Genomic DNA, 11,424 nt, shown 5'->3' with positions numbered 1-11,424 from the left:
GCGGGTGGGCGAGGGGCCGGGCCGCACGGTGAGCGACGAGGGCCGAGCCCCGAGTGAGCGACCAGGCAAGCGGGCCAGGAGGAGGGGAGGAAGGAGCGCGCTGCAAGCGAACGAGCAAGCGAGCTAGCGGAGGGAGAGTGAGGGACGGCATGCAGTGAGGTCATCCTTTGAATCTAATTGTCTGAGTCAGGAGGAGATGTGGCACTTGATGCTGGGGGAGGGGAGGCAGAAGGGACCCTCCCCGCTCCGGTCCAGGCCCCACTCCACACCCAGGGGCCGCCGGGGCCTCCCTTCCCCGGCCAAGGAGAATTTGCCGCAGGCCAACTCGGGCAGACCACTGCCGGTCTCAGGGCTGACCTCTGCTGCCTGGGGCTATCAGCAAGCGGTGAGAGATGTGGGACCCGGCCCCAGCTCCGGGCTACCTTCCTCCTCCCAGGGTGACCGCTCCCTCCCAAGGCCCAGCTCACTTTCCCGCAGTTTTTAGAGCACGGGAGGCTCCCAGCCTACCCCCAGGTCCTATTCCAGGTCCTAGTCCTGCCCTCTGAGGATAAAGCAGGAACTTCAGTTAGCCTTCCAAGTTGCTTACTTTAGAAGCATGGGGCCCCAACTCTATTCCCCAAGTTAGTTCCAGTGCTGGGAATTTGGGAGAATCTGGAAACTGAACCCCAGGCTCACCATCTTGCCCTCTGGGAATGACAGTGCAATGCCACCCGTGCTCCAGTGACCTTCTGTATTTGGGATGAGGACCCCACGTCCCCCTTCAGGAGGGGCAGGAGCAGGGCAACTCCTAGGGTCTCCAGGGAGGGACCAGGCTGCCCAGAGGGTGAGGGGCAGGTTGCTCGCTGGACCCTGGGCTTGTCAGGTGTGCACACCCGTACACATACACATGAGCACACGCACACGTGCACACGCACATGGGGTCGGGGGCACCAGACAGCTCGGGATGCTCACACCAAGTGCCATACACCCCTCCCTTCGCCCTCGTGGGGGAGGGGTGATAAATATTTAAGGGGCTTTTAGCTCAAAAGGGGCTGGAATGGGGGAGGGAGGGGGATCCACGCTGCCTGATTAATGGGGTTACGGGCTTGGATCAATCCCTCCACCCGCCGCTCCCTCCTCCCCCTCCTCCATCCCTCTGCCTAATGCGCTTTATCAGGAGACGCTTTTCTGACTTGGCAGCGTCGGGCGTTTTAAATAGACCCATTTAGAGCTGGGGTTGGGGGAGAAGGAGGGGGGTGGAGAGACAGAGATTGAGACAGGCTGGGAGACAGAGACAGATCAGGAAAGAGAGATGGGCCCTAGAAGAGAGAGACTGGGAGAGGAGAGACAGAAGGAAATGCAGAGATACCATCGAGATAAGACACTGAGGGTGAGGCTCCCATGGAGGCTGAGATGGAGAGAGGGTGATGGAGAGAGAAAGGGTGATGGGAGACCAAAGGAAGTTGGGGGGCTGAGGAGCAGAAACAAACAAAAAGAGAGACAAGGAGGAAAGAAACCATGGGCAGCAGGGAGAAACCCAGAGAGAGGCTCTCCACAAGGGCTGAGTGCTAGCCTGGGAGACAGCAGATATTCTTTATTTCCGAAAACAGTTTTTCATCCACTTTGTTAAATTAAAAAGCTGTTTTTAAAATGGTGCTGGAGGTGCTGGCTGGGGGAGGGTGCACAGAACTGCCAAGTCCTCCCTCTCTGGCCTCCTCCTCCTCCTTGGCCCCCACAGAAGCTGCCTCAGCCTGAGCCCCTGTAGTGTTCTCCAGCTCCCCTGCTCGCTGAGGCAATCCTCTGAGATCCCCAGGAAGAGGGTCAGGGCATCTGAGCTACTGTTCACTGGCAGGAAGTCCCTCCTGCTGTCTGGCTTCAGTTCTTCTTGCTGCAAGGAGCCCATTCTTTCCCCGACCACTATCCTTCTCTTCTCCAGCTCCCATCCTGGTTCCCTAAGGTGTTCCCAGTTTGCAGAGGATTATGTGCCCTCGCGGCCCAGTAGCCCACTTTCCATGTAAGCCATCAGACTGCTCCCAAGGTACCCCCCATAAATATTATCTTTTATTCTGTACATCCATCTCCTAGCCCCATCCTACTCTGAACTATCAGATACATAACCCATGTCCTTGGGTCCTCTGGGAACAGTGGGGTGAAAAGCTTAATTCCCTATAGCCTTCTCAGGCCTCCCTTCCTCCTCTCCTGGGCCCCAGCTCCATCTTAAGTCCCTTTTATGTGTCAGTGTGGGGTCCCCCACTCCACCCTCAACAACACCCTGGTCCTAGTTGTGAAGGGTTAGTCCCCCCGCAGCCCCCAGCCGGGAAAATGGCCAGTCTGTTTGGGAGCTGAGATGAAAAGCCCGGCCGGCCTTTGTGGGCCTCTGGCGGGTTTTGGACAATAGGCCTTTCCGTTCCGCTCCAGTGCCTCGATTCCTTGGATGCCCCCACCCCCAAGCTGCCAATCCAGGGGCCTTGCCTGGTCTGAATGAGAGATAGGGAGAGTCAGGCTCGGCCCCACAGCTGGCCTCAGAAGATTCTGGACTTTCTGACCTCCTGTCCCATCTTTTTAAAGCCTAGCTACTCCAATCAAGCCAGAGAGATGTTTGGAGGGGCAGAGAGGAAACCTGAGGACACTGAAACAGAAACATACTCCCATGTCTGGGACTCAGCTCCCCCTTAGTATAGAACCCAGTTTCCTAACCTGGTGTTGCCCTTGCCTGTGTGACAATAGATAAGTCTCTTCCCTTTCTAGGCCTATTATGAGAGCATGAAAAGCCTCAGCCAGGCTGAGCCCAAAACCTCTGGAAAAAGAAAGGACAGGGGAAGAGAGGAAGGAATCTCAGGTCCTCCTCCACGTACAGCCCCACTACACCTGCCTGATTCCCTGAGACTGACCTGCCCCACCTGGGCCCCGGCACCTACCTCTTCACCACTGGCCAAACACCAAGCACATCAATGTCCTCCTCCTCCTCCAGACCAACTCTTCAGGACTTCCAAAACCAAGGGGGCAAGATGAGGTGACAAGGCTAGAGCCTAGAAGGGCAAAGGGCATAAATCAGAGGTCACAGAGGAGCCACAGGCCTTAGTCCAACTCAGAGGCCATTCCATACTCACAGCCCCACTGTGAGAAGGGGAGACTGAGGCAGGTAGCAGCTAAAATCTGGAAGAAGAGAAGTTGAGAGTAATACAGACCCCTTCTAGCACCACTTGCTGACTTCAGGTTCTGAACCACAGACACAAAGGTTGCCAGAAGGCAGTGGCCTGATACAACACAGAGATACACACCCACAGACAATCCACAATTCCCATACAATCCGTTCGCAGACACACAGGCACCTCTATATCACATGCATCCTCACATGCACAATCCTAGAGTCACAGGGTCACAGTCATGGTGTAAATAACCACCATCATACCACCCCCTTCCTTATCACCACTATGATTTATTGAGCATCTACTATATGCCAGGAACTGTGCTTGGCACTTTATATGCATTATCTTACTTAATCTTCATGATTTCTCCATGAGGTAGGTTTTATTGTTCTTCCCATTTGATAGCCAAGGAGACTGAGCTTCAAGGAGGTCTTGCCCTATACCACAGAGCTGATCAGTTCCAGAGCCTAGATTTGAGTCTATATCTAGTTCCAAAACCTTGCTGCTGTATCAACTTGCCTGTGCAGATCTCTCACCCACCTGCACTATGCCTTTCCCAATAATAATAGCAGGTATCACTTGTTCAGGGTCCTTGGTTACCTAGACACTGTGATAAGTACTTAATTTACATTTTGGTACTGAATCATCAAAACAAGCTTCAAGGCCGGGCATGGTGGCTCACACCTGTAATCTCAGCACTTTGGGAGGCTGAAGCAGGCAGATCACCTGAGCTTAGGAGTTCGAGACTAGCCTGGGCAACATAGTGAAACCCCATCTCTACCAAAAATACAAAAAATTAGCCAGGCATGGTGGCACGTGCCTGTGGTTCCAGCTACTCCTGAGGCTGAGGTGGGAGGATCGCTTGACCCTGAGAGGTGAAGGTTGCACTGAGCCAAGATTGAGCCACTGCACTCCAGTCTGGGTGATCAAGTGAAACCCTATCTCAAAAAAAAAAAAAAAAAAAAAAGCTTTGGAGGTAATCCTGTTTGTGTTTTACAGATCCTGAAACTGAGGAGAAGCAGCTTGGCCAAAGTCACACAACTGGTAGTTAGTAAAGGAGCTGGCCTTGAACTCAGGGATATCTTGAAAGCCACTGTTGCTTCTATGGACTCCAGCCATTCAAAAGACCCCTTACCTTCTATAAGACCCCAGGAGATCCTCAGGGTCCAACTGCTCCCCTGAAAATAGGTCCCAGATATATCTGCCAAAGGTATGATTAGATGCCTAAACACATACCATGAGAAAGGGATTCCATGTCTTCCAATCCTGCCCAGAGATGCAGAGACATCACCAACCAGGGAGAGATAGCCAGAAACTAAAATAAGGTATTAGAGACAGGCTGGTTGATAGTGACAGATACAGCCACACCAAGACAGGCCCAAAGGGAGGGAGATTGAGGGGAAGCCAGAGACAGAGAGGGACACATTAGGCCAAAGAATGAAAGAGAAAGCCAGAAAAGGAGACAATAGGAGTAGAGGAGGGTACAGGCTGACATGAAAAAACACGGACAGATACACTCCAGTATGCAGACAGATACATATAGACCCATCTGACCTTCACAAGAAACAGATTGTGAAAGCAAGCAAGGCTCAGGCTGTGTGTGGCGTGTGTATGTGTGTGTGCGTGTTGTGGGGGGAGCATGCAGAGTCTGTATCGCTACGTACATTACACCAGCTGCTTCCAGCAATTTCATCTGATTAATAATAAATGCCTCATAATTACAGCTGCTCCCCCAGCCCTTCTTCCTGTTTTTTGTCAGCTGCTGTCAGGCCAGCCCCCAATAGACCCGATGGTCCCCTCCATCCTCACCTGCTGTTGTCTAGGAGGCTGAGAGAATGTGAGCTGGTGGAGGAGGCCAGACTCCCAATTTGAGGAGGGATACCCATCTCCCTATCTTGGATTAATGCCCTTTGCTTCCAAGCAAAAAGTCATCTTACTTAGGTCTCATTCAGAACTCTTCTACTGCATAGGTATAACTTGTGACCCCTAATATGGCCTAGGGGCCCACATCTGGGATGCAGAGAGATGAAATCGCCTTGCCCACTCTTTATCACTCACTGGCCAAGATTCCATCCACAAACTTTACCTAGCCTCAGAACCCTGTAGGCTCAGAGGAGGAAGGGACCAGGACAGGGACCCTCACCCCATCATTCCAATCCCAGACAGCCCGAATCTTTGCCCACTTGTATACCCTAGAGCTCTGGACACTAGGTGGCCCCGCCTGCCCATTCCTGAGTACCCCCTCAACTCCACCCCCACAGGTCCAGCTCCTTCCAGGCCTCCCACCCAAGCTCTCCAAGGCAGCTCTATCAGAATCAGCTGTGGGGTTGTGCCGATCTGTTTCTAATCGCTGGGGCCTGGTTCACGCTTGCCCCCACCCCCCAATATTGATTCCATTATTTGGAAAGTCACTGACGTCAGGGGCCTGGATGGGTGCCCAAACCGCCTTCTCTCCTGGCCTGGGCCAGGGCCCAGCCCCCTATCCCGCAATTTCACGGAGGGGCCCAGAAGGGTCAGCTCGTGGGCCAAGGTCACGTGGCATCTTCCCTCTGACTCTGGGCTCCTCTTGCCTTTTTGGGACCACTGTGCAGCTCCCTTCTGGAGAGAGGGGCTATACAAAGGCCTGGGATTTAGAAGTTGGGGGAAGCTATAAACGGGAGTCTTAAGACCCTCATTGGAACTCTGACTGCAAGGAGGGGCTCTGAAGAGGTAAGGAGGAGGGCAGTAGGTCAGAAAAGGGTAGTTGGGAATACTTTTGTGTTTTTTGCCACACTCTTATTTTGGAACATCCTGAAGCTGGTCTTGAAATGAATCCTACAGACTACTTGGTTTTTATTTCTGATATCAGATGTATCTCCAGACTCTCTTAGAAGGAAATTCTCTGCAGTGTAGGATAACAGATTACCCTAAATTTTGCCATAATTTGACTAGTAATGTTATAAATCTTTGCTCCACATAAAACAAAGGCTCTCTCTGTCGTGCATCTCTCACCTGTGCTGCCTCAGGTTCCCCATATTCACACACTCTCCCAGTCTTTCCTGGCGCTGGGTGTGTTCCTTCCTCTCTGTCTCTATCTGACCAAGATGCAGCCACTGCCACACTGGCCCACGCCAGCAACTCCTGGGCTCTGGCTGGACAGAGTATTTTTAGGATCCGAACCCCGTGTTCTCAGACAGGCATTAATAACCGATACAGACAGTCTGTGGTGCCCACAACAGCTACACAGCCTCAGAGCTCAGCCTTGGAAGGTCAGAGATGGGGTCCATTCCCTCAGTTAGAGGGTCCCTGAGGGAATGGACCCCATCTCTTCTTGTCCAAGAAACCCACACCCAGAGAGGGTAAGGGGCATGTTCACCACCACATAGGGAAAAAAGGACCTTACCTTCTGCAAAATCCTGAGGCTGGGAAGGAGCAGGCTGACCTCTGACCTCTGTCACAGAATCACAGTGATTACCCTGCCCCAGCCTCCTCTGGTCCAGACCTTTCCAAGGAAGGGGCCTATCCTCTGCACTCCTTCCCTGAGTGAAGGAAAGTCCTTCCTCTAGTCTAGCCTGCAAACCAGTCTTCCTTTGAGCCAAACAGGGGTGTAGGACAGGGGATGCTGGGTCTCAAACCACAAATCTCAGGAGTTTCCTTCTCCCCATGATCTGTCCCACTCAGTGATTCATGCTTCAACATTTATTGAGCACTTATTCCCTGCCAGGCACTGTACAGGGAGTCAGGCACATGGTCCTGCCCACAGGGAGCATTTGGTCCAATGAGAAAGAAAAAGATGTATTATTGTTTACACAAGAATGCCTTCCTATGGTGTACAAGGTTTGTGCCAAGAGCAGGCAGGTACAGGGTGAGCAAGGTAGACCCAGTCCTTGAGTCACACAGACCTCACAGGCAACTACTATGCAACCTTAGTGAGTGTCACGTGGGGAAAGTACAGGTAGGCTATATGGTGGGGCACACTGACTGCCCTGGGTCTGGAGAAACCTGTCCTCCTACAGGCTAAGGACTCTTCAGTTTGCTCCTAAACTCAAGACGGGCCCTCAAGCTGAATAGAAGTCACTACCATAGTTTAATTTCAGTTCCTGCTACTGTAGTTCTAGTCCCAGCTTTTGGGAGCTGGCTGCCCACAGCAGAGGGTCTAACTCTTCTTCAACATCTGCTCCAGCTCCTCCTTCCACCCTTTGACCCACAGAGTGCCTAGCTCTGGTGACCTCTAACCAGGCACAGCTCTGTGCTTTGGGACTCTCTTCGCCCTCTGCAGAGGTAAAAGGGATTGATGACCTCAGTGCTCTCCATCCCCAGGGACCACTTGCCTTCCCAGCCCCTCCCCACAGGAAGCCGAGAGCCCTTGTGGGTTTGGTCACTCAGGGCCACAGGAGTTTACAAAGCTGAGGTCTCCCCCACTACCCCCACCCAATGGTGGGTCTAGAGGAGGGGTCAGTTCTCACTTCTCAGGCTCCTTGCTCTCCAGGACCCCCCAAACCAAGCACACATGGTCCCCCCCAACCCATCTGCATTTCAAAGAAAATCCACTCCATATGTTTCCTATTCATTTACACTTCAACTCACCATGGGGGGGCAGAGAGCAGGGGCGCCTTGCCTCTAAGCCCTCCACCCCCATAGGGGGGCTGGAGAGCATGTGTCCCCTTCAGGACAGGGGGCAGTTACAGCCTAGCCATCTCAGCATTGGGAGGGAACACAGGGCCATGTCCCTACTGTGTGGGCTCCCATGGGGGAAGACAGCATATCTCAGGCAGCCCCACCCACTAATGTCCATAGCAGCAGAGCATGCAAAGTCCAGGGCAGGGTCTCCAGGGGAGTTGGAGTCCCAGGGCTGGCTGCAACCTAGGCCCCCCAGGGCTACTGCTCTTTTGGGGAACAGAGTGGGGAATCCCAGGCATGCCCCGGAGCCAGGATAAGGGCTCAACAGGCAATCCCAGAGACACTGTGGGACACACACAACATAATGTGGTCCCTACCCCTCCCCAGCCAGGGCAGAGAAGAGAAGAGAGCGTGGGATCCTGGATCCCGTCTCTTCCTCCAGCTACCTTCTCCCCACAGATTTGAGGCTGTTATCTCTCCTTCAATCACAGATTCAATACCCTGGGGCAGTCGCAGGAGCCAAGGTCTGCTCCCTCCAATCTTCACACCCCTCCCATCCTAAGAATGATTGAGATGTGTGTGTATGGGGCGGGGAAGATGTCTTGGGAGGACAGGAGTCTTATTTCCCCCACCTGGCCTTCTCTACTACAGAAGGGATGCCCAAAACTATTCAAGGGGGATGGGTGTGCATTGACATGGCACACGGAGGAATCTAAGAGTTCATGTCACTCCTGTACCAACGATCCACTCAGATTTTCCTGCCAAGTGCCTAGTCTCCTTATGGAAGGAAAGCAGGGAAATCTGACTGGGTTAGCCTTTACCACCACTCCCCTCCATTAGGCCACAACCCATGTGAGGGATGTGACCAAATGTGTATCCTCTCTCCTCCTCACCTTTGGAGGGGACAGATCCTGTAGCAGTCTCTGTTCCTCACCTCAAGTGCCCCAATACTCACCACAAACCAAAGGAAAGCATGGGCATATCTGACCATGAGTCCTAAGTTCCACTGGGATTGTGAATGCCACAATCTCAGTGTGGATCTGAATGTGAGCCCAGGATGAAAGTGTGAGTTTAAGTGTCACGGTCTAACGTCCCATCTAAGTGTGAACTCCAAGATGCAAGTATGGGTTTGAGTATGAGCCCAGGTCTTAGCACGCATCAGACTGTAAACCCCAGTGGGTCTGAATGTGAGCTCCAGGACCGAAGTGTGAGCCTGTGAGTCTCAGGATTCCTGTACAAGTCAGCATAAGCATTAGAGTTCTAGTGTAAGTCTGAGTGTGAGACGCTGGTCGTAAGGGCTTCTGAGCATGAGCTAAGGTAACTCATATGGAGTCCGAGTGTGAGCACTGGTGTCCCTTTTTAAGTCTGAGTGTGAGCCCCAAAGTGCCCTTGTAAGTCTAAGTGTGAACATCAGAATCCTAGTGTGGGTCTGAATGTGAGTTCTGAGATCCCAATATGAATCTCAGTGAGTCACAGGATTTCACGTGAGTCTGATGGAGTCACCAAGATCCTGGTATGAATCTCTGTGTGAGCCCTAGGTTACCCACGGAGGTCTCACCCCCAAAGTCCCCATATGAATCTAAGTGTGAACCCAAAGGTCCTAGTGTGAATCTGAGTAAGCTCCAGGGTCCCCGTGTGAGTCAATGTGATCCGCAGCTTGGAAGTGTGAATCTGACTATGAACCCCAGTGTCCTCAGTGAGTCCTTGAGTTCAAATGTGAGCCCCATGTTCCCCATGCGAGTCTGACTGTAACTCGGAGTCCCAGAATGTAGGAGTGTATCTGTAACACTAGTTGTTCTGCCTGTAATACTTGGTGAATTTGTGTCTGTGTCACTGACACAGTATCACTGACACGTGAATTGTGTCTTCGCGTGAGCCCCAGTGTGAGCCCGAGGACCCCAGTGAGATTCTGGGTGTGAGCTCTAGGTCTCAATGTAGATCTAAGCTAAAGGATAAGACCGTGAATCTAAGCATGAGCCTAGAGTCCCAGTATGGGTCCCAGTGTGAGCAGAGTTCCAATGTGAGTCTATGTTGAAACTCTAGGACTGAAGTGTATCCCCGGATATGAGCCCCAAAATGTAAGTGTGAGTCCATATGAATGTAAACCCCTAGACCCTAGAAGGAGTTGAAGTGTCCCAGTGTGCATCTGAGTATGGATTCCAGAGCCCACAGAAGTCCTGTGCGTGAACTTTAAACTCCTAGTCTTTGTGTAGGCTCATGGTCTCAGTTGGAGTATCAGCCCTGACAGTGTGAACCTTAGCTCCATCTCACCAATGCTGACCAGGAGCCCCTGGCACCAGCTGAGAGGATTTGTGTGGGTTGTGACAGTGGAGACAGGGGGGCATAGTTTGAGACACCTAGGCCCTTCTAGCCCCCAAGTCATTGCTAGCCCTACATCCCTAGGAATATGCAATGGTTCAAGCCCCATTCCCACACGTGTAATGACACACCATCACACCCAGAGTTACATACACAAAAATACACCTGGTGTTTCAGACTCCTTGGACACACAGCAACTACAGATGCACAGACACACCCAGCATTTCAGACTCACCACCTCAGTGATCACAGTCATACAAACACCCCCAGTGACACAGACACAAATTCACCAAGTATTACAGGCAGAACAACTAGTGTTACAAATACACTCCTACAGCGGCATGCAGACACACACCAAGTGTTGCAGACAAGCTGCCAGGCACACAGACACACACAGACGCTTCTCAAAGAGACTGACTAGACGTAAAGAGAAAGAAAATCCTGAATTTTCAACAAGGCGTGAAATAGTCCTGCCGGCCTGAAGCTACTGGAGGGGGGAGGGGGACAAGGGAGCCAGCGAGCTAACGGTGGAGGAGAGGCTCGGGAGAGAAGAGGAGCCGAGAGGGAGAGCTGTCCGTCTGGTGACCTCCCCACAGCCCAGCCCCCACGCACGCGGATATACACTACTCGGAGCAACACGGGGACACCCAGGCTGGCTCACACTGAGCCGCACTGGAGGAGACACACACGAGCAGGCTCACAAAGAGACACTTGGGGATAAACCATAGGCAGACTCACACAAGCCAGAAAGACTTACAAAGAGACACACTGGAGGAGACCCACTACATGGAGATACATCCAGGCGGACTCAAGAGAAAACCATGAGGAGGCCGACGGACACACACACACATGCATACACACACGCGCGCGCGCGCGCGCGGATTCACACGGACACACATGCACTGGCAGACGCGCAACCGTCCGTTCGTATCCCTGGGCGCTCTGAAGTCCAGATTTCTGCCCGAGAAAGAAGCCACCTTTGGGCGTGCAGGGGCCACTACAAACCCCTGAAGCCCAGGAATTTTTCCAGACCCTGCGTGTGCAGCTGAGGGGTGGGGAGAACAGGGACACTAGGACAAACCGCCGGAGCCACCTCCCTCTAGTCGACAGTCCGGCCCCACCACCACCACCACGCCCAACCCCCGGAGCGCCCGGACGTGGGGGGTCACTTCTCCAGCGCCCCCGCCCCGAGTTTGCAGGCAAAGTTTCTCCTGAACTTTCCTGTCGCCCTCGGTCGTAGGCCCACGGGTGTCCCCTCACTCTTCCCGCGCGCACGGTCTGTCGGTCAGTTCGGGCTCTGAGGGTCTGGCCGCGCGCACTCCGCCGCAGGGTACTCACCGCGCCCTCGGGCTACCCGGGTTTCGCGCTGCGCCTTCCG

The 11,424-nt window shown here is 53.2% G+C and overlaps 1 protein-coding gene and 1 long non-coding RNA gene across 3 annotated transcripts in view; one reads left to right on the top strand and one right to left on the bottom strand.

The window, feature by feature from the left end:
* LOC105517815 overlaps positions 1 to 4,856 on the top strand; it is a 14,866-nt gene extending 10,010 nt beyond the window's left edge. The window contains exons 4-5 of the long non-coding RNA XR_001002716.1: positions 1,916 to 2,017; positions 4,128 to 4,856. This is a non-coding gene — a long non-coding RNA (uncharacterized LOC105517815). The remainder of the gene's footprint in view (positions 1 to 1,915; positions 2,018 to 4,127) is intronic.
* CNTFR (ciliary neurotrophic factor receptor) overlaps positions 1 to 11,424 on the bottom strand; it is a 38,275-nt gene extending 26,851 nt beyond the window's left edge. Inside the window, exons 1-2 of one of the 2 annotated variants that reach the window (XM_011950530.1) lie at positions 11,385 to 11,424; positions 2,898 to 3,008 (exon numbers count right to left, since the gene is read on the bottom strand). The gene's annotated coding sequence lies outside the window, so the exon portion shown is untranslated. The remainder of the gene's footprint in view (positions 1 to 2,897; positions 3,009 to 11,384) is intronic. The other variant, XM_011950531.1, reaches the window with a different exon arrangement.

Source organism: Colobus angolensis, unplaced genomic scaffold, assembly GCF_000951035.1.
Source record: "Colobus angolensis palliatus isolate OR3802 unplaced genomic scaffold, Cang.pa_1.0 Scaffold308, whole genome shotgun sequence".
In the NCBI taxonomy this organism is placed as follows: domain Eukaryota; kingdom Metazoa; phylum Chordata; class Mammalia; order Primates; family Cercopithecidae; genus Colobus; species Colobus angolensis.
This window is presented reverse-complemented; position numbering and strand designations above follow the sequence as displayed.